The 21,075-nt window shown below is 45.5% G+C and overlaps 2 long non-coding RNA genes across 7 annotated transcripts in view; one reads left to right on the plus strand and one right to left on the minus strand.

Moving 5' to 3' along the window:
- Positions 1 to 1,529, minus strand: LOC144318678 (uncharacterized). Its single transcript, XR_013384738.1, has 2 exons — positions 615 to 1,529; positions 1 to 214 (listed from the first exon to the last, which is right to left on the minus strand). It is a non-coding gene; the product is annotated as an uncharacterized LOC144318678 (long non-coding RNA).
- LOC144318676 (uncharacterized) overlaps positions 1,483 to 21,075 on the plus strand; it is a 26,773-nt gene continuing 7,180 nt past the window's right edge. Inside the window, exons 1-7 of one of the 6 annotated variants that reach the window (XR_013384734.1) lie at positions 1,483 to 2,324; positions 2,893 to 3,037; positions 5,782 to 5,888; positions 9,081 to 9,108; positions 10,951 to 10,993; positions 11,700 to 11,732; positions 17,088 to 17,184. This is a non-coding gene — a long non-coding RNA (uncharacterized LOC144318676). The other 5 variants (XR_013384735.1, XR_013384732.1, XR_013384737.1 and 2 more) reach the window with 5 other exon arrangements.

Here is a 21,075-nt window from a genome sequence, read left to right on the forward strand (position 1 = left end):
TCTTAGCTTCCTAGTTACTCAGTCACTAGGTGTTTATTGAGGATCCCCTCTGTGCCAGGCACTGTGCTCACTACAGGGGATTCAAAGAAGAACAGAATGTAGTCAGTTCCTTCTAAAGGCTTGGAGTTCGGCTGGGAAGTCAGAAATGGAGCTTAGGTTTGAACTGGACCACTCTGGCTCCAGGGGGGAATGCTGAATGACAGTAGGAGTTCGCCTATCAGAAAAAGGGAACAGAAGCAAAGAGTGTTTCAGAAAAACTCTGAGAGAAGCCAAGCCATGCAGGGGTGCCTCCAGGTTAATTAGCACGGGTCTCCTTTCCCCGACAAAATACTACCAAGGCTGCCCATTCCTACACATTCAACCCACTCAGTGTTAAGTCCACAAACCACCCAGAAAAGAAATATCAAACCAATTTTTTTGAGCAGATCCTTCCCCAAACTTAGAAAAACAGTTTCCTTGAGTCTCAAATGTTGTTTGATCCCCTTAACATCCTCTTCCCTTTAGAGGGATTTGGGATTTAATCTGTTTGGTTTCTCCTTTTCCCATAAGATTAAAATCCTCTCCCTCTTGTTCTTGAAATCTCAGTTTACTCAGAGATGTGCTCAGTGACTTACAACATTTCAACCGCAGAAGGGGAGAAGGTAGGGTGTTGCCTGGTGTCTGAAGGCATCTGGACAGCACTTCCCTCTTGCATAAGAGGGAATGACATGAGATCAAGGCACAGTCATGGGCATCCATCTTACTTTGGGTCTTCTCAGGAAGTTGGCTTTGCCCTGCCTTCATTTACCAGGCCACATAGGTAGACTGCATCAAGAAGAATCCCCTTTTTAATGCCGGGAGGCCCAAAAGAAGCATCTCCCTCTGCCAGGGCTTCTCCCTTAAGCAAGCATGCTGATCCTAAGTAACACACACCCAACTTCTCCAAATGGCTTTCAAGGTCCATCCGTGTGGCCCCCTGATGTCTGCTCTGGGCTTGAGAAGAGTTGATTCACCAGACTGCCTCCCAGTCATTACTCCCCCAAGGAGTGCCTTGTTGCCGAGATATTCAGGGCTGATTACTTTCAGGAAATGAAGTGGATAAGCTGGAAAATCCCTGGAGACAGCAGGAAGAGCATGCAGGGCACTGCTGTCCTTCCGGGCCTGTCTCCTCACCTTGCCTGTTCAGATTACTCCCAGGCAGTGTGTTGCAAATGGAGCTGAAACCCTATCCCGTTTATCCTTGTTCATATTAGCACAATGTTTGGTGAGTTCTTTATCAAGGACTGACAGGTTGGTTCTGACCAAAGGAGGCTGAGCTCATTCATCACAGCAGCGGGGATGTGCCCCAGCCTGGAAAGACTGGGCCTACCACTTGTCATTTCCTGGTGGCCCCAACCTTGCACTTGGCCTGCTCATAATTGAAAACCTCCCACTTCTGTGACCTTCAAGAGTTGGATGAAAAGCAATTGACTGGCCAAGTCCAGGTTCACATGGCAACCGAGTTCTGAACTGTGTTGTCAGAGCCAGGCTGTGATGGCTGAGCCAGAAGAGGTCTGGGGCAGAGCTGAAATCAGAGTCCTGAGGCATCATCACAGTGCTGACTCTCGAAGCCAGTAGAGTGAGGCTGGAGGTGGTAGGGAAGGCACCAGCTCTAGAACTTCTATGGAGGAGCTAAGGGTGACACTTTGATTGGAAGAAGGGGCTAGCAGACTGTTTTAATGATGAAACTGCACAGAAAGAATTTTTTAAAAAATTAGATTGTTCATCAGGATGGCTTGTTGGGGTTGGTGGAGATTATGAGGTGGACAAGCAACTCCCCTGTACTAGTTGTTGAGACTTGTCTTTCAAGGCAAGGCTCTGCTCTGTCAAACAGGGGCTAACCCCTGAAAATGACATCTCCCAGGCTTTCTCATCCTCCAGCTTCTGAATGAATGAGAGGCACTGGCAGGAGACTGGAAGCCAAGAGAATCTGGAAGGCCAAGAGCTTCTCCCTGGTTGCCGTTCTGAGCAACACCTCAAGAAGACTGTGTACCTCTTCTGTGACCCCAGCCTCCAACGGCAGCTCCTGCCTTGTTCCAACTCCCATAAGGTGGTCCTGCCCCTGTGAGAGGTGACATCATGGCTTTTCTCTGTCTCCAGCCTTGGGTTGAAAAGAGCTAACTAAGGCTGCTACACGATCCTGTTTGCTCTTTTAACTCTCCTACAACCTGTTAATACTGACTCACTTTTTAAAGTTCCTTCTATAGAACTTTGGGGCATGGATGCACTTTCCTGACTAGACCTTTTCTCCGAAACTGTGCCTTGGCACATCACTAAGCAGAGACAGACTTGAAGGCAGCCATCCAGTAAGGGTGTGGTAGAACCACTGCCCTGTTTTCCACCCTGCTATGCAGCCTTCTGGAAGAGAGGCATGTGGGTCAGGAATAGGAGGGGCTCCTGTTACCCCGAGGATCCTGTTAATTATGTACCGTGTTAAATAGCACAGGCTTCCCACCTCTCCCCCACCCCAAACAATGCATGGCCTATTAATGTGCTGCCTGGGTGTTGGTGAGGGACTGAGAGGAAGGAGGAGAAAGAGATGCTGCTCATTTGGGGAACTCCCATTCAGAAGAGGGACCTGAAATCAGACAAAGGATGAAGGGCATGTAGAACTGATGTCCCCCCCAACCCCCGTCCCTGGCTCCCATTCCCTGCCTCACAACCCAGTCCCACGCCTCTGTGGCCTCTGCCATCTGAGCTGATGAGAAAGTAGTCAGTAAGTGGACACTTACCCAAACATCAGCCTCAGAAAAACAAGAGGGAAGCTCCCAGACACCCCTCCCACCCCAACACAGCCATGCCTCAACCACAGCCTTCTTTTGACTACATGAATACCTGGTGTATGCCCTGAGGTCCTGGTGTATGCACTGACAGGGATTGTGAAGACCACCATGAATTGTGGCCCCTACCTTCAAAAGGCCTCTGTTCCAGCTGCAGAGATGAGGCAGACTCTAGTGAAACATCTTAAAATCCACATGGACAGACTCTGTCCTCGGTCAGGAGAACCTGGGGAGCACAGGTAACTGGAAGGGCTTACACTGTGTGGCTTAAGAAGCACTGTGCACTAAATACTTTACATATATTAGGTAACCTAATCATTCCCCCAATCTTGGGATTATATATCATAATTCCCATTTACCAGACAACTAAGACTCCAAGACGTTAAATACAGTTGACTCTTTTTTTATTTTTAAGATTTTATTTATTTATTCATGAGACACACACACACACACACAGAGAGAGAGAGAGAGAGAGGCAGAGACACAGGCAGAGGGAGAGAAGCATGCTCCAAGCAGGGAGCCTGACGTGGGACTTGATCCCGGGTCTCCAGGATCACGCCCCGGGCTGAAGGCGGTGCTAAACCGCTGAGCCACCCGGGCTGCCAGTACAGTTGCCTCTTGAACAACATGGGGGTTAGGTGCCCTGACCCCCCCCGCCCCCCTGCGGTGCGATAGAGAATCCATGTATAACTTTTGAGTCCAACATATAACACTCATAGACTACGGTTGACCTAAAGCCTTACTAGTAACATAGCCAATTAACACATATGTTGTATGTTATATGTATTCTGTACTGTGTTCTTAAAATGAAGCAAGCTAGAGAAAAGAAAATATTCATAAAAAAATTATAAGGAAGAAAAAATACATTCATAGTACTGTGCTGTATCTACTGAAAAAATCCACATGTAAATTGAGCCATGCAGTTTAAACCCCTGTTGTTCAAGAGTCAACTGTATAAACGTCATCTTATTGATTAAATGTGTCAAAATGGATTGAGCTACGTACTGGGATGTGTGTTGTGACTTGAGATTTGCTCCCACTGTTGGGTGGTGGTTTTTATTCTGAATTGCTGAATGAGTGAAAAACTTGCCCAGGACTCAAGATAAAAGGTTGCTGTCTTAGATCTTTAGAATGGGGCTTGAGGCTGAGATTTTGGGAGAGAGTCAGCCTAGAAGATGCAGGTTTAGGGGCTGCCAGCTAGGGACTGAAGAGGGTGGGGATTAAGAAAGTAGGCAAGGGGCATGCGGGTGGCTCATCAGTTGAGTGTCTGCCTTTGGCTCACAGGTCATGGTCCCAGGGTCCTGGAATCGAGTCCCACATTGGGCTCCCTGCGGGGAGCCTGCTTCTCTCTCTGCCTATGTCTCTGCCTCTTTCTCTCTCTCTGTCTCTCATTAATAAATAAATAAAATCCTAAAAAAAATTAAAAGAAAGAAAGTGGGCAAGAACTGATGGTTAAGGCCTGAGTCTTGAGGGAAACCTACAGCCAGGAGCAAAAGAGAGAAGACACACTACAAAAATGCATTTACAGAAAGGGGAGAACAAGAAGAGATCAGTGCAATGGAAGTCAAAGGAGAGGATTTTGAGGATTTTGCAATATAATCTTTAAAAGTGCAGTTTTAATAAAGTGACAAGGATGGAAAGACAATCAAACAGGGTGAGTAGGTGTGTTCTCCTGAATACTGAACACCCATGTCTGAATTCTTCTGCCCTCACTGGGAAGTGATGGTGCTGAGGTGAGGGGGAGGTTGGCACAGCCGACAGGTCCTGTTGGACAGAGGTGGAAGGAGGGCTCTTCTTCTCTGACACTGAAGGAAATACTTAAAGCTGGAACCAAGGGTCAGGCAGAGAACTGGCTCCCCAGGGAGGGATGTTAGACTGAGCCCCAAACCTGAATGGCCAGAAGAAAAGGCTGAAAACTGAAGGTCAAGAGCCAGAGACTGAGAACCAGGATATGCTCAAGCAAGAGGGAAGGCCCAGGAACAAGGAAGGCACGGTCTGGGACAGATGGACTCAGGTAGTTGTCCAGGGCTGGCTTTGTGTATCTGCCACAGCATGACCACTGGGAGCGGGCTGGCTTCATGGGCTCACAGCCTGCCCGGTCACATAGGGCTGTGGCGTCAGAGGGCCTGTGCTTGGTGGAATGCTCTGTTGCCATCTTGAAATTCTTAATAATCCTATCTTCCAACTTGTGGTTTGTATATAAAGGCTGATGGACAACGGGGCATGTGTGAGAGCTGATATGTGTGCAACAGGAGTGTCTGCCTCTTCTCATCTACCCATTCATGTTTATCATTTGTGGTGTCCCACAAGCACAGAATTCCCATGGAACCACAATATGTGGGAGCTCCAAGGGACTCACAGAGAGTAGAAGTGAGCATGTGGCATATGTGACTGAGTAATTGAACCAGAACTTGCTTCCAATGCAGAAAGACAGCAGCAGTGTTCTAAGAAATGCAAATGGCCAAGGAAGGCTATCCTATCCTTTCTTATTCATGCTGCTTCCCTGTATTAGCCAACCAGTGGAAATGATGATGTAGGAGATGTAAGGACAGAACAACCCATAGTTTCTTATTCCCTTTTTGCTCCTCCGTGAGCTGAAGGCAGAGCACTGAGAGTAAGTGCAAGTTATCAAGAAGTAAAATGAAACCATTAACTTCCATTTTGTGCAGTTTTCCTACTGTTCCGGTAGTAATGAAATACATATGCATGAAGAGCTAGGAGAGACAAATGGTATCATTTCAAGATTCCACATATGAATTAAACGCTTTTACGGTTTCATTTGAAACTGACATTATACAATACAAAGAAGAATGGAAAATCCATACTAAGAGTTAAGAATATAAAATTTTCTTAGAATGATGTTAAATGTCAAATAGAGAACACCATGACAAGTCCAAAGTGGGAAAATGGAAGAAAGGAAAAAATTGTAGTGACCTTGATTTAAAAAAATTTTTTTTAAAGATTTTATTTGTTTATTTGACAGAGAGAGAGCGCAAGAGAGCCCAAGCACAGGGACCAGCAGAAGGAGAGGGAGAAGCAAGCTCCCCACTGAGCAGGGAGCCTGACACAGGATGCCATCCCAGGACCCCGGTATATGACCTGAGCTGAAGGTAGACACTTAACTGACTGAGCCACCCAGGTTCCCCTGTAGTGACCTTTAATAGCACTTTTTGTCCCCTGGGTATTGAATAAGGGGCCCACATTGTCATTGTGTGCAGGGCCCTGCAAAGTATGGAGCTGGCCCCAGGTGGGAGGGCTGGCTGTGTTTGTATGCCCAGTGACCAAAGATAGTGTTGCAGCCACAAAGAGTGGAGAGGAGTCACCAATAGTTTGACAAACATGAATCTTAGTCACCATCCCCCACACACTCACCAACCCTTCCACGACACTGATGACGATGACCATAGGTGGAGTTAAGAAAATAACTCTCATGAAACTTTGGTTTTTCTTCTCACAGCTCTTAAAGCACCCCACTACATCCAATGTTTCTGCTTCTGTTAACAAACCATAAACTGTTCCATATTTTAATACATTTTCCTCATGCTCTTCCTTCTGGCTGGAATGTTCTTTATGTCATGTACCAGGCTCCGAGTCCTGGCCCTTAAGAGGCCAGGCCCTCAGGAAGTGCAGACCTTCTGCACGGACCCCACACAGCCCCTTGCTGCCTGTACCCGCGCTGCTTCTTGCTCGTCCTGCCCATTCTCTATCAGTAATCACCAACGGACACTCAGAGTGTCTTCTCTCTGACACTGGTTCCTGTGTTCCCTCCTCAGCCCAGGGACCCCTAGTTCCCAGTCAGTGTGCCGCACCGCTCTGCTTGCACCTACATGCAACTGGCTCAGGAGGTCTACCCACTGCCTTGGCCCAGGGCCCTATTCAGGCTGTGGCTGCCCTTTGGTTTCACTTTTTTTTTTTTTTAATATTCATGAGAGACAGAGAGAGAGAGAGACAGACAGAAACACAGACAGAGGGAGAAGCAGGCTCCCTGTGGGGAGCCTGATAGGGGACTTGATCCCAGGACCCTGGGATCACACCTTGAGCCAAAGGTAGCTGCTCAACCACAGAGCCACCCAAGTACCCCCTTTGGCTTCACTCCTATGCTGTCCACATAATATTTGCAAAGGACTTTGCCTCTCCTTGAGGCTTACATTATGGTTCTTCTCCCATCTTCACACTTCTTCAAGTCTGGCCCACATGGGACTTTCTGCTCTGCTATTAGAAGCCCTATTGTGCTCATGCCGGCCTCATGAAGTACTTATCAAAGTCAATTTTATATAGCATAAAGAGGACAGAGTGAGACATTTGGGTTTAAATTCTGTTTTATTGACGGTGGTTTGGAGCCAGTCAATAAAAAAACAAAAACAAACATACACCTCTGCATGCCTCAGTTTCCCCATCTGCAAACACAGAATTAAGTTGCCTACCTGTTTGGGCAGTTGTGAAGATTATAAGAAGTAGCACTGGCAAAGCAGCCAGCATGCTGCCTGGCGTGTCTTAGCACTTGATAAAAGCTTCCCCACAATACCTTTCTCCTGCTGCTGGGGTTGGACCCCCTGCCTCGTTCCTACTTTTATTTCCATGGGCACCGACAGCAGTATCTTGTGCTTGGCAGGTGATCCATGCCTGTGGATTGCATTAAACTGGAATTTCCCTGTGTCATTGTTCTGTCCCTGTTGCTAACCAAATAGGAAAAATGGGGTCTTTACCTGCTTATTATGCATGACAATGATCTCTCCTCAGCATACCATAGGTTCTTTATTTGAGCGAGTGTTTTATGAAGGGCCTCTTCTGTGCCAGACATCGGACCAGGTGCTGGTGACAAGAGCACAGTCATGTCCTCACTGGGTTTTCAGTGCTGGGGACACACAGAGATAAGTGGTGGCAATGCCACGTGACAAATGCCACGAGGAGGGAGCCATGGGGATGCTGAGGAGCATTCAAGAGGGACTCAGACCCAACTGTGGATTCCCGAAAAGATTGAATCTATCTATGCTGCCTGTAGAAGGACAGGAAGTAGTTTCCCAGACCTAGAAATAAGGGTGAGAGGGAAAAAATCGCTCCTGGAAGAGAGAAGAACACGTGCAGGGGCTGGGAGGAGAGAGAGTAAGAGAGAGAGAGAGAGAGAGAGAGTGCCCATGTGCCCATGTACAGCATACTTGGGGCACAGCAAGGGGTGTGCAGGGGTGAAGTGCAAGAAGGAGAATAGGAAGCGCCTCCAGGACTTTATCCTGCTGGCTTTGAAGGGTCATTGAATTATTTGAAGAAAGGGAGTGTGCTGATTAGATTTGCAATTTAGAAAGATGGTTCTGGAAGCACTGTGGAGAACAGATTGTGAGATGGTAAAGTGGAGGCAGGGGCTGATAAATTTGGGCAGATAAATGGAGGAGCGGCCTTCAGCGGGGCTGGATCACGGGAAAGAAGGGAAGAGAGGGGAGGAAGCCGGCGGGCCCTGATGCGGGTCAGGCCCAGGGAGTGTGTAACCCCGCCCTGGCCTCTGGCTGGGGAAGGGGCTCGTGGTTCTGTTCTCGGGAGTCAGAACAGGAAAGCAAAAGGGGGAATGGGAGAAAATGATGCTGAGTTTGAGGGACCTGGGAGGCTTCCAGGGAGCACCTGGGTCCCAGAGACAGAAGTGAGCTGGAGCATAGAGCGGAGATACAGAGGTGATCCTCGGAGAAATCGATGTGAGGACAAGCCAGGAAACACAGCCACATCCCAGGCACCGAAGAAGCTGCCGGGAGTGGCCGGCAGAGACATGGGGGGAAAGCCCAGGCACCTGATGTTCCCATGACCGGGAAAGAGAGCTAAGTACTCCAGGAAGAAATCACCAGCTGAAAGGAAAAAAAAAAGGCCAAATCAGATAATAACTAATGTACTAAAGTCTTAATCCAATTAAAATGTATTCACTGGATTTAGCAACAGGGTCAGTGGTGGTTCTAGTGAGAAGAGTCTTAGGGGAGTGATGCTCGGAAGCCAGATAGTTGGGTGCTAAGGGGGTGCAGGTGGGAGGTGAGGAAACCAAGCTAGATTTAGACAACATTTCATCACATTTGACTTCAAAGGGGAGGAAAACAAATAGTTGGTAGCTAAAGTGGGGCCTGTGGTTAGAGGAGGACTTTGTTTAAGATGAAAGTTGCTTAAGGAGGTTTAAATGCTGATGGAAAAGAGACAGTATACAGAAGATAATTCTCCAAAATGCTTTCAGATTTGTTCATTTACTTAGCCTAGCCATTTCTCAGAGGCTATTAGTCTTTTTAAATTTTTCTACTTCTTCTCCATTTCTAGGTGGAGAAACAACATGAAACCCAGAAAGGTAAAGTGAATTCCCTAAGCTTCTATATCAGGAAAATGAGAGAGACAGACTAGCCTAGACTCTGAGGCTGCACCAGACAGTAAAGCTTTAGGAAGAAACATGCATTTCCATGCACAGAGTCCCTTGAGCTCAGAGCAGATCTGAGGAACTGCAATTATCATGCCCCCCACTCTCCACCCTCAACTGGCAGAAGACCCAATCTTGTAGCTCTTATCAGACTCTATTGAGCAGGAGCTTTAATGAGCAGCAGCAATCTGTTATTTCCCTCCTGTTTGCCTGGCAAGTTGCTCTTTTAATTCACATCAAGAGAAGGAGAAGGAGATGAATATTAAAAGCCTGTATCGAGGGACCCATGGAAGCAGGGAGACCAGCTCCTCAGTACGCAGGGACAGAGCAGGGTTTGACATGAGGCAGGATCCACTGCCTGAGTCGGCTGTGGTCTCTGACAAGCCTGCCCTTGGGGAATGTTGCTCACTAGACTGCTCTGCTGTCGGGAGATCGGGTGTTTTGTAAATTGTCTGATTTGTGGGTTTGGCTCACTCTAAAATAACAGTAGAAAGAAAACCGTATTACGGAGACCCTGAAAGAATAATATGGTCTCAAGTAAAGGAGTGTGTGGGGGGGAGGGGGGAGGGGGACAGTTTTTGTAATGGGACATAGCTCATTAAAAAAAAAAAGTAAAAAAAACATTAAGTCCCACTGCTCTGGGATCATTTGGGGTAAAGGGAAGATGGATGGATAAGATCATAATATCCAATGTACCAACATGGTGCTTGCTTTGGCAGTACATATACCAAAGTACCAACTTTTCTTTTGTGTCTATCCAGTAGTGAGGTTCAGATTCACCGAGTTAACTTCCTAAACTGGTGAAAATCTAGGACAGAGGCCAGAAAATGTTTGGGACTTGTTTGTCACAGCTGGTCCAGATGACCCAGTCCAGATGGGACTTTTCTGCTCTGTGAGTCTGAGAACTGGGAAGAAGAAGAGTTTAATGGGGGAGCATAGAAGGTTAGCTTTATCCCCCAGGTGCTACAAAGGATGTTTACCATTAGAGACACACAGAGCTTGTATTTGCTGATTCAGCCAAGGTCAGTGCTTCTGGAAGACCTGAGTATTGTTGGCTGATTGTAATGCATGAAGGCCATTCATGTAATGCATGAAGGATAGGTTGGTTGATTGCTAAGGGTAATAATTCTGCACCAAGCTCAGAATGCCACGAGGCTGGCATCTTCAAGGTCTAGCACAGTACATGGAATGTGGTAAATGCTTAATAAATTGTTGTTTAGTAACTGGGTGAATGCTCTTGGTTCTTTATCCCTTTATACAAATGACTTGAGCTACTTCAATCCAACAAACATTTATTAAGCACCTACTATGAAATAGGAACCTGGAAAGCCCTAGGAAGAAAGAGGTGTCTTCCCAGTTGCAGCAAAGACTATCAGTGCCTATGTCCACATCCCCTTGAGGTGCCCACTTCTTGACCAAGCCACTGGCTCCTTACTGGCAGCACATGTGACTCTCTGGCTTCGGGCTTTCTCTGGTCTCAAGAGCAGACTCAGCCTGTGCTCAAGGCAGGCTTGAAGTGTGGTGAGCCAGTGCTTCTGGGGGAGTATTCCTCAACTACTGCCGGATGGAAGTCAGGGCATAGATACCTCAACTCCCTCACCCCTTAAGTGGGACAATTCTGTGATTCCAGAGGAAGTGAGTCCCAGTTGCCCACAGCTTCCTGATTAATAGCAAGCTCTGTGTTGACTTCCTGTCCTTCCTGTTCCCCATTCCCATACAGCTACTTCCTGGGATGGCTTTCCAAATAAACTACTTGTAGTCAAATCTTTGTTTCAGGGTCTGCTTTTGGAGGAACATAACTTCCAAGATGCAATCTGTAGTAAGTATATTTGTGTAAGACCTGCAAGAATGTGGAGGAAGTTTCTACCACTGAGCAGTTGGAGGCAAAGGTGGTGGAGAGAAGGTGAATGAGTGAGGACAGTCTAAGGATCACAGCCGAATACCTGCCTAAAAGGGGATAATTAAAGACAAAGTTCTCTGGGAGTAGTACCATAATGTAATGTTGTAGAGTCCCCCCAAAATATTTGTCCATCTAGAACTTCAGAATGTGACCTTATTTGGAAATAGGGTCTTTGCAGATGTAACTGGTTAAGATGAGGTCCTACCAGATTGGGGCGGGCCCTAAATCCAACAGCTGGTGATTTTATAAGAAAAAAACAGAGAGATACACCTGGGGGAGAAGGCCATGTGATGACAGAGTGCGAGACAGAAGCAGTGAAGCTGAGGAATGCCAAGGGTCTGCCAGCAGCCATCAGAAACCAGGAGCAAGCAATGAAGGGTTCTACCCAGAGACTCAGAGGGAGCCTGGCCCTGCTGACACCTCCATCTCAGATTTCTAGCCTTCAGAACTGAGAGAGAAATGCATTTCTGCTGTATCAAGCCACCCAGTTTGTGGTGCTTTGTTATGGCAGTCCTCACAAACAGGAAAGCAAACTAGGTAAGAAATGTGCAGAATAGGAAAATGCTATTTAAATACAAGAGAGTGATTTTTTTCCTGTTGTTATTCTTCTTTCAACACCCTACAGGTCTCCAGCCTATGCACAGTGTTCATCAATTAGGTAGGAAACCCTAAAAGGAACCTAGCAGGCTCCTTCTTCTCTGCCTTGCCGCCCTGCAGGCCTGAGTCTGCAGAGGGCCAGGTCTGTGTTGGCTGCAGGCAAATGCTTATTTTCTGAGCTCAGGCATGAGGGATGGATGAGAGCACTGAACGCACAGAGAAATGTCAGCATGATGCTCCCTCGGTAGGCAGAGAGAAGGATTTACTGCCTAATGAGAGTTGAAAAATATTTACAAAGTAACTTCAAAGCCACTGGTTAGAAAAGATAAGAAATACAGGAAAGGGAGATATACCAGGGTAAGAGAGGAAAAGTGAAGTGTGAATATGAGGAGGGAGTCAGCCTTATTTCCCCAATCCTCCTCCAGGGCCATCTCACTATTCCTCACTTCCTCACCTTTATAACCTTTAATGAGGCCATAGAGGTGCTGCTCCTGATTTGGGGTATCTGTGTCTACTTTCTTTTGGTCTCAGGTCCTATAAACCCTATGGCCTGCAGAGTGTGATTCAGTGAGGGAATGCTCCTTGCCTTCAAATACTTCCCCACTTATTCTTCCCAGCTTACAATTTCCCTACTTTATGTTTCTTTAACAATTGACCGACTCTTGGGGCACCTGGGTGGCTCAGTGGTAGAGAGTCTGACTTTGGCTCAGGTCCTAGGATGGAGTCCTGCATCAGGCTCCCCGAAGGGAGCCTGCTTCTCCCTCTGCCTGTATCTCTGCCTCTCTCTTTGTGTCTCTCATGAAAAATAAATAAATAAATAAATAAATAAATAAATAAAATCTTTATTAAAAAAATTTGACCGATCCTTTATTTCAAATCAATTAATCAATCAATCAATCAATCACCAAGGAGGTTCACATGCAAGGGGCCCTGGGGAGCATAACACACTAGCTTCAGTTTTGACTTACATGTAAATAACTGTCATTGAAGCCGGTTTTACTGGGGATTGGGAAAGCAAGCAAGGTCTCAGACCTCTCTTGAGTTTTGTCAGTGTGACAGTTCGGAGCACTGCCTCCCCCAGGGGCGAAGACCTCAAGACTAGCTCCTCCTGTCTTCCCAGCAAACCTCCCAGTGCCCTCCAGTGCAGGGCTCTCTACCTCACTGCCCTGTCTACATACTGTATATGGTATCAGATCTAGAACAGGCTTAATGTCTCCGGTAATAACACCAAATACTCGCTGCAAGCACTATTTTAAGTATACTATCTCAGCTAACCCTCAAGGCATTCTGTAAGATAACTCCACCATTTCACAGATGCAGAATGGGAAGCTTGCTTCACCCAATTCCTGGGTGGCACGGCCAGGATTTGACCCCACATCTCTCTAACTTCAGAGCCCGAATCACTAACAAGACTGTACTTCACAGAGTTCTTCCAATTTTTCCTCCAGGCATTCTCTTGGCACGTCCTGCCTCTTTCTCCTCTTTCCAGACTGACCCATAAATGCAGGGTGGGAGCTATCGTTCCTTCATCTTCCCAGGATTTTGAAATAACTTGCTGAAGGTTGAAGGGACAGGTTGGGGTAGGGAGAGATGGTTAATTTTACTTCGGTCTCCATGCTCACCTCAAGCAGTTCTTCCCAAATGTTTTATCTGCTGCATCGCCCCCTAGAGTGAGACCCTACATAGTATCTCCAGCCTTTTGGGGTAGTTTCAACTTCTGTGCTGAAAGCAGCCTCTCTTTGAAAGGAAATGAAGACAAAGCCTCAAAATAGTTCTCTGTGGATCTTTATATAAATGTGCTCAAAGGCTTTCAAATGAAGAGTTATGACTCCCAGCAAGAATTTTAGCCCTTCCCTTCCATTTTCCTCCCAAGGCAGATACATCCCAGTTAGCTTAGCTGAGGCTCAGAAGCTCCTCTGGGGCCAGAAAGACTGTTCAGAAGTGTGAAATCTACCCTCCATGCCCTGCTCCTGCTCCCTTTGCTTGCCTTGTGCTCCCCTTTTGGGAGCATCACTGCTAGGCATGGGTGGTTGGATGGGGAGGAACAGGAACAGGACTGGTCATTGGTCCCTGGATCTCCTGGGTTTGGTATCGGTCTGTCCAATCCCAGAGTCCCAGGGAGAATGAGGGACATTGAGAGAGGACTGGCTCAGGCTTAAAGGGCTGCCAGGGAGGGGCTGGGATTGGTAGAGCAGTAGCCTTGAGGGATGTTCCTATGGTAGGCCACCACCCTGCAGGCCAAGGGTCAGTCAGTTCTGAAATCAAGGCTAGGATCCTACCACATTCCCTTTCTCCTGTGCTTACCCCATTTCCCTAAGCCCCTCTCTTATTTCTCCATCTTAGGATGCATCAAAATATAATAAAAAGATAGTGGGCTTTGGAATGAAGCTGTATTCAAATCTAAGATCAGCTGTGGGATTTGGGGCAAGTTCCTTACTTTGCAGAGCTTCAGCATCCTTGGTGTTTTAACTGTTGGGGTTGCTGTGAGGATTAGTAATAGCCCTAAGTGAATGACTGCCCTTACTATTATTTATTTTTTAAGGTTTTATTTATTTATTCATGAGAGACACAGAGAGAAAGGCAGAGACACAGGCAGAGGGAAAAGCAGGCTCCCTGTTGGGGAGCTCGACGTAAGACTTGATCCCAGGACCCTGGGATCACAATCTTAGCCCAAGGCAGACACTCAACTACTGAGCCACCCAGGTGTCCCTGTTCTTACTAATATTTACCTATCAACCACCTGTGGCTCTGCAAACATTCCTTGCTTTCCACCTTTTGAATGAGTCAAGGGTCAAGCTGGCAAGAGAGGGTGAGGCTCCTGGAATAAATACATTCAACCATCCTATTCTTTGAGGGAGATTAGATGCCAAAGAAACCACTGAGGAAAAGCAAAGATGGAACCCCAGGACTAAAGAAGTGTCTCTTCCTTAAGGATTTGCTGTAGGCTGGGTACTGAGATATGTTTTCTGTGCCTCTTTGTTTAACTCAGAACAATACTACAGAGTAGATGTTATTCTTCCCATTGTTCAGATAAAATCCCTGGAGAGGGTAATTAACATTCCCAGAATCAAATAGAGAATGCATTCATGGGCGCCTGGGTGGCTCAGTTGGTTGAGTGTTTGGCTCCAGTCATGATCTCAGGGTCCTGGGATCAAGCCCTGCATCTGGGGCGCTGGGCGGGAGAGTCTGTTTGCAATTCTCTCTCCCTCTCCCTCTGTCCCTCCCCTTGCTCATGCTCTCTGTCTAAAATAAAGAAAGAGATCTTAAAAAAAAAAAAAAAGAATAAGTGCAAAGTCAGCTCTTTAACTCAGTTCCCCCCTGACTCCCCCCTACCCCCATCTGCAAATCAGGGGCAAGAGATGCTTGGAGTTGAGAAGAGAGGTGCTCCACTCTCCCCTACAGCCCTCATTGTGGCTGGCTTTTACCTCCTGTTCCATTGGGATCTCAGCGGCCTGTCGGGTTCCTCAGAAACTGTGGCATCCCCAAAGCCAGGCCCCAGGCCCCACCCAAGGCTCTTAACAGAAAGGACTAAAGGGTGTAGAGAGGAAAGGAGGGCCTGTGGGAATAGTCAGTGAAAGAATATGGGACTTAAAAGGCCAAACGGCAAATATTTTCAGGCACACCACATAGTCTCTGCCGTAACTGTTCAACCCAGCTATGATACTTACTGCAAAACCAGCCCTAGTCATCATTAACCAATGGGTGTGATTGTGTCCCAATAAAACTTTATTGACTAAAATGGGTAATGACAAAAATGTCAGGATTTTCTCCACTCCCTGTGTTAGGTGATGTGGCCCATGGACTGTGCTTTGGGTGGTGAGGCCCTGAGAGTGTACAGCCAGGCTGAAGGTTTTTTGGCTTCTGTAAAAGGATGCTGGAAGAGCCATTTCCCTGAAAAGGACACTACAGGCATTTGCAGAGAAGTGGGCTCCTCTGGATGAGGGGGAATTAGTTTTACTTATTTTTACCACAAAGGGTCTAAGGGGGGCACAATGCAGATGGAAAGTTTAACTTACAAATTTTCAGTAACAGGATACCTGGGTGGCTCAGTGGTTGAGCATCTGCCTTTGGCTCAGGTCGTGATCTTGGGGTCTTGAGATCAAGTCCCACATTGGGCTCCCTGCGAGGAGCCTGCTTCTCCTTCTGCCTGTCTTCTCCTTCTATGTTTGCCTCTCTCTCTCTGTGTCTCATGAATAAATAAATAAAATTTAAAAAATTTCAATCACATTTGTATTTTCTCTTCAGTTGGAGAAAGCTCTTCCTTGAAGTTGATGTGTTATATTAAATGTCCCAAAGGACACTGACCTGCTTTCATTAAATTTTTTTCTTGGGTCTTGGCTTGGGAGAATAGGAGAGAAGCAAGGATCACAGTGAGTCTCTAGAATCTGGATCATGAGAATCCCCTGAACTCAGACACCTGCCCACATTTTCAGCTGACTTCCGGACTGTTCTGTCCCCAAACCTGCTTGCCCTAAATTGATCAGAGTGGAGAGGAACTAGCCCTTAATTTCTTGTTCTTTTCAAGAGGAAGTTGACTCAACTCACACAAATGGCGCATATTTAATGGTGTTTATCAGTTTAACAGCATGATTCTCAGAGTTCAAGATTTAGAGACAGTGAAACCAGCTTCCCTAAGTTTCAGTATGCCACTTAATAGCTGGGTGGGCAACTTATTTAAACTGATTTTTTTTTTCTGACTACAAAACAACACCCATTTAAAAAGGTAGCACCTATAAAACGAAAAAAAAAAAAAAACAGAAATATTTAACACATAAAGTAAAAAATTCACTACCTAAAAGTTCTATCACCCCTGAATAACCACAAGTGAAGCCTTGATATATATTTCTCCAGAATTTTTAAAAAGATTTTATTTATTTATTCATGAGAGACACAGGGAGGCAGAGACAAACAAAGGCAGAGAGAGAAGCAGGCCTCTCGCAGGGAGCCCAATGTGGAACTCAATCCCAGACCCCAGGATCACGCCTTGAGCCTAAGGCAGAAGCTCAACCACTGAGCCACCCAGGCATCCCTCTCCAGTATTTTTTAATGAGTATTATAATATACAAAAATTTTTCTCAAATGGCTTATCTTTTGCTATTACTACTATTCAGCTTATTTTTCCTGTTACTATTTCCTGCATGTCTTTCTATGTCAGTACATAAAAATATTTATTTCTTTTAACTGGTGCATACTGTACTGATATACCAGAATTTAATCAACTGAGGCCATTTGTTTAACCTCATTAAGTCTCAATTTCTTGTAATTTCAATGAGGATAATAAGAGTGCCTACCTCATAGAGATGTTGTGAGGATTAAATGAGTTTTTATTTCGAAAGGATTATGTTCAGTGGCCATGTTTTCTTAATTCAAATAACAATAATAGCAATTTATTTATATTTCATATCTACATCCCAAGGGCCTGCAAGTTGCACATAATACCAACAACTCATGAATACACATGGAACACAAGCATAGAAGGAGTAGATGACCAGAAATGCTCCTATTACTGCAAGGTGGGCTAACATCTTGAGTTTCCAGATGTATATACTATTTATCTAATCTAGCCAATAGAGAAGATTAATTGGAAAAATTCAAAATCACTTTGGACCTGAATTATCTACCATGGCGCAAATCTAACAATTGTTTGCTTACGTTTCTTACTTCGGCATTTGGGACACAGCCAAGGATCTGAAAGGGCTAGATTCTCATTTTGTACAGTGCCCAACTCAGTGCCACCATAAGCTGGGGTTTATAAATAGGAATTTTGATGTGGTCACACAATATCAAAGTGTACTTGGCATGTGTTGAGCAAGTGACATCTGTTGCCTATTATCAGGAGTAGAGGTCTGAGCACTTTTCCCCACCGTGTGTTGGCATCAGAGTTGCCAAGAAAAACATAAACACAGTCAAGTACTGGATGGAACAATGTTTACTTACGTAGAGAAGCAAAACAGCAAGATCAGCTCCTGTAGCGAGAGTTGCTCTCCTGCGGTCAGTAAGGCCCCCCAGGACAACTGGCTTACGTTCCCCATCTTGTGTTACAGACCCTTTCCCTTTCTTGCAGAAGACAGATATAGTAGTGGGGTTAGCGAGGTGCCTTATGACACATGCTTCAGCAGAAAAAGAGTGTACTGAACATTGAGTCCTGAAACAGAGAAAGAGCTTCCCACATAGGGTGGCAAGTCCAGCACACATTGTGAGGACTGTATCTTTGGTAAGAAAGTGTCTCAGGCCCAGGTCCCATTCTCATAGGGCCAAAAAGAGATTGAAGGCAGTGTAGATAAGACTGCCCTATCTAATAGCTTAAATACAAAAGATACTCATGAACCAGAGCTCTGTCCCCAGCAGACTTGTGACAAACAATATCCTTGATTCTCTCATCTGTGAAGTAGGATGAAAAACTACTATACCATCCAGACTATCTGTGAGGATTAGGTAAGCTAATAAAAGCACCTAAAAAAAGGCTTTATTGAGATGAGTAAATGTTGAATACATGAATTGGTCATGATGTATAATTGATCACATGTACTCTTTTTTTTTTTTTTGATCACATGTACTCTTAAACAGAAAGTGAACGCATCTGTGAAAAAGAGAAGTTGGGGTTAGAGACATGTCTGCTGTGACAGTTAACATGATTTCATCTCACATTCATAGAACTGTGATAGGATGCAACTGTTCCATGCTATTTTGTACAGATCATAGCTCTGGGCTTGTGTACAGTCTGGGTGGAGGAAATTGAGGGTCTTTGGGTTTGGGATAGAGAGCAGATGGAACATGTGACTACCCTCACACCCTTGAAATATCTGAAGGCCTTCTGTTGTAGCTCATGACTCCTTGGGGCAGAATTTGGGAGATTTCAGTTCAACAACTGGCAGAGCTTCTTCACAGGCAGAATTGGTCATAGCAGGAAGAGACTCCAACATGTCCCCTGACATGTGGGTATGTGAGCAGAGCCTAGTGGCCATGGGTCTTGGATGTTATGTGGGAGATTTAAGCCATAAGTCCCAAGTTTTGGGTTGAATTGGGTCCTGCCATATAAGATATGCTGGAGTTCTAGCCCCCAGAAGCTCAAAATGCAATCTTATTTGGAAATAGGGTCTTTATAGAGCTAAATAAGTTAACATGAGGTGATGGTGGTGAATCCAAATTCAATACAACTGGTGTTCTTATAAAGAGGGAAAATTTGAACACAGAAACAGAAATGCACAAAGGGAAGATGATGTAAAGGTACAGGGAGGAAGCCATGTGCAGATGGAGGGTTGCAGCAATGTATCTACAAGCAAAGGAACACCTGAGGCTACTAGAAGCTAGGATAGAGGCCTGGAACTCATCCTTCCCTAGCACTGTCATAGGGAACACAGCCCTGCCGATAACTTGATTTGAGACTGCTGGCCTCCATAACAGAAAGACAATAAATTTCTGTTGGCATGAACCATCTAGTTTGTGGTACATTTTTCTGGCATCCCTAGGAAACTACTATGATGTAGTCATAACTAAGCATTTTTGTGCTGGGTGTTGTGGCTAAGAGAAAAGAAACATATTTATGATGTACATGTAGAAAAAAAAGACTAAACCAACTCTTGGCAGTATGGAACTGGTAAGACAGTCTGAGGAAGACAAGGAAATTTGAAATACGGTGCACACTCGATGATAATAAAGTGACCAAATACACAGATGGATAAGCTTATGCATAATGAAGAAATAAAACCAAACCACCACAATAAACACATTGAGAGTTTTCTCCCAGAGGACATTTGAAAGTTCTTTAGCCTTGAATTAGCTTATAGTTATAATTCTGAATTTCTCTTTGGAAGGCAGATCTGGTTTTAAGATAAGAAATAGGAGGTCAGGGGATCCCTGGGTGGCGCAGCGGTTTGGCGCCTGCCTTTGGCCCAGGGCGCGATCCTGGAGACCCGGGATCGAACCCACGTCGGGCTCCCGGTGCATGGAGCCTGCTTCTCCCTCTGCCTGTGTCTCTGCCTCTCTCTCTCACTGTGTGCCTATCATAAAAAAAAAAAAATTAAAAAAAAAAAAAAAAGAAATAGGAGGTATTGGTTGTTGTTGTCAAAATGTTCCCATAGGTGATGTACTTGGTTGGAGATGGAGCCCTGCCCTGTTTCTGTCTGGGTTTGGGGGCAGAGACAGGATGTGGGTTGGGCCCCAGCCTCAAGTTCTCAAGTTCACGTGCCCTTTGGGCAGCACCAAAATAGCTCTGCAGAAGTTCAAGCTCCTTTCACACCTCCCACAGTCAGGGAGGGTGTTGCAATGCTAGGATGCTACATGGCATAGGTATAGAGCAAGGAGTATTTTGGAAGAGGAAGAAACAACTATCCTCTTCTCTCACTTGGTCCCAAGGCTTATTATCTCTTATGCAATTATAATTCTTGAATCCTAGCGTAGGAAGAAGCCCTGGGTATCAAGGAGAACTCTTACCTTTGGAAAGAGAAACTGAGGCCTGTTAGAGGTAGGAATGGGGTTTTGATGGTGTTGTGGGCAGGGATTCAGGACTTGATGAATTCTTTAATCATCTTTCCTCTTGACAGTGTGGAGGGAGAAACACTCAAGAAATAGTAGCCATGTGGAATACAGAGTGTCACAAGATAGTGAGACTCACTGTAAATCTTTCCCACAAATTTAAACTAGGGAATGTGGCTTTTGCCTCAAATGAACCTCCAATATCCTGTTAAAGTCTAAATGTAAAGCCTTAGGATATTCTAACCCTCTGGCCAACTCTTTAAAGAAAGGAGCCTTGGAGGAAGAGAAGAAGAGGCGGGGGTGGGGAGGGAGAGAGGAGAACCTGGCTTGCCCAAAAGTGCCAGATCTGGCTGCAAAATATTGTCCCAGATGCATAGAAGAGAGGCAAGCAATAGATGAGTGAGTGATGCCTTTAAGCATAGAGTGATTCTGCCTATGGGGAAATGTGTTCCAATCAACATTTTAGACTCTCATCTTCAATCACCATAGCTTTCCCTCCTTTTAGGTAAAAGCACAGAGTAGGGGTGAGCTGAAAGGAGGATAGATTGATGATGAATGGGTAAAGAAGATGTCATATACACACATGCACGCACACAGTGGAGTAGGATCTTGCTATCTGCAAAAACATGAATGGATCTTGACAGCATTATGCTAAGTGAAATAAATCAGATAGAAAAAGACAAATAACATGATCTATTTTATATGTGGAATATAAAAACAAAAACAAAAAAACCAAAAAAGCCAAGCTCTTAGATGCAGAAAAGAAATTGGTGTTTGCCAGAGGTGGGGTGCGAGAAAGAGGGTGCCAGAGGGTAGAGAAGAAATGTGCAAAGGGGGTCAAAAGGTACAGACTTACAGTTTTAAAATAATTAAGTCCTGGAGATATAATATACAGCATGGTGACTATAGTTAACAATACTGTTTTACAT

Source organism: Canis aureus, chromosome 8 (assembly GCF_053574225.1).
Source record: "Canis aureus isolate CA01 chromosome 8, VMU_Caureus_v.1.0, whole genome shotgun sequence".
NCBI classification, from domain to species: Eukaryota; Metazoa; Chordata; class Mammalia; order Carnivora; family Canidae; genus Canis; species Canis aureus.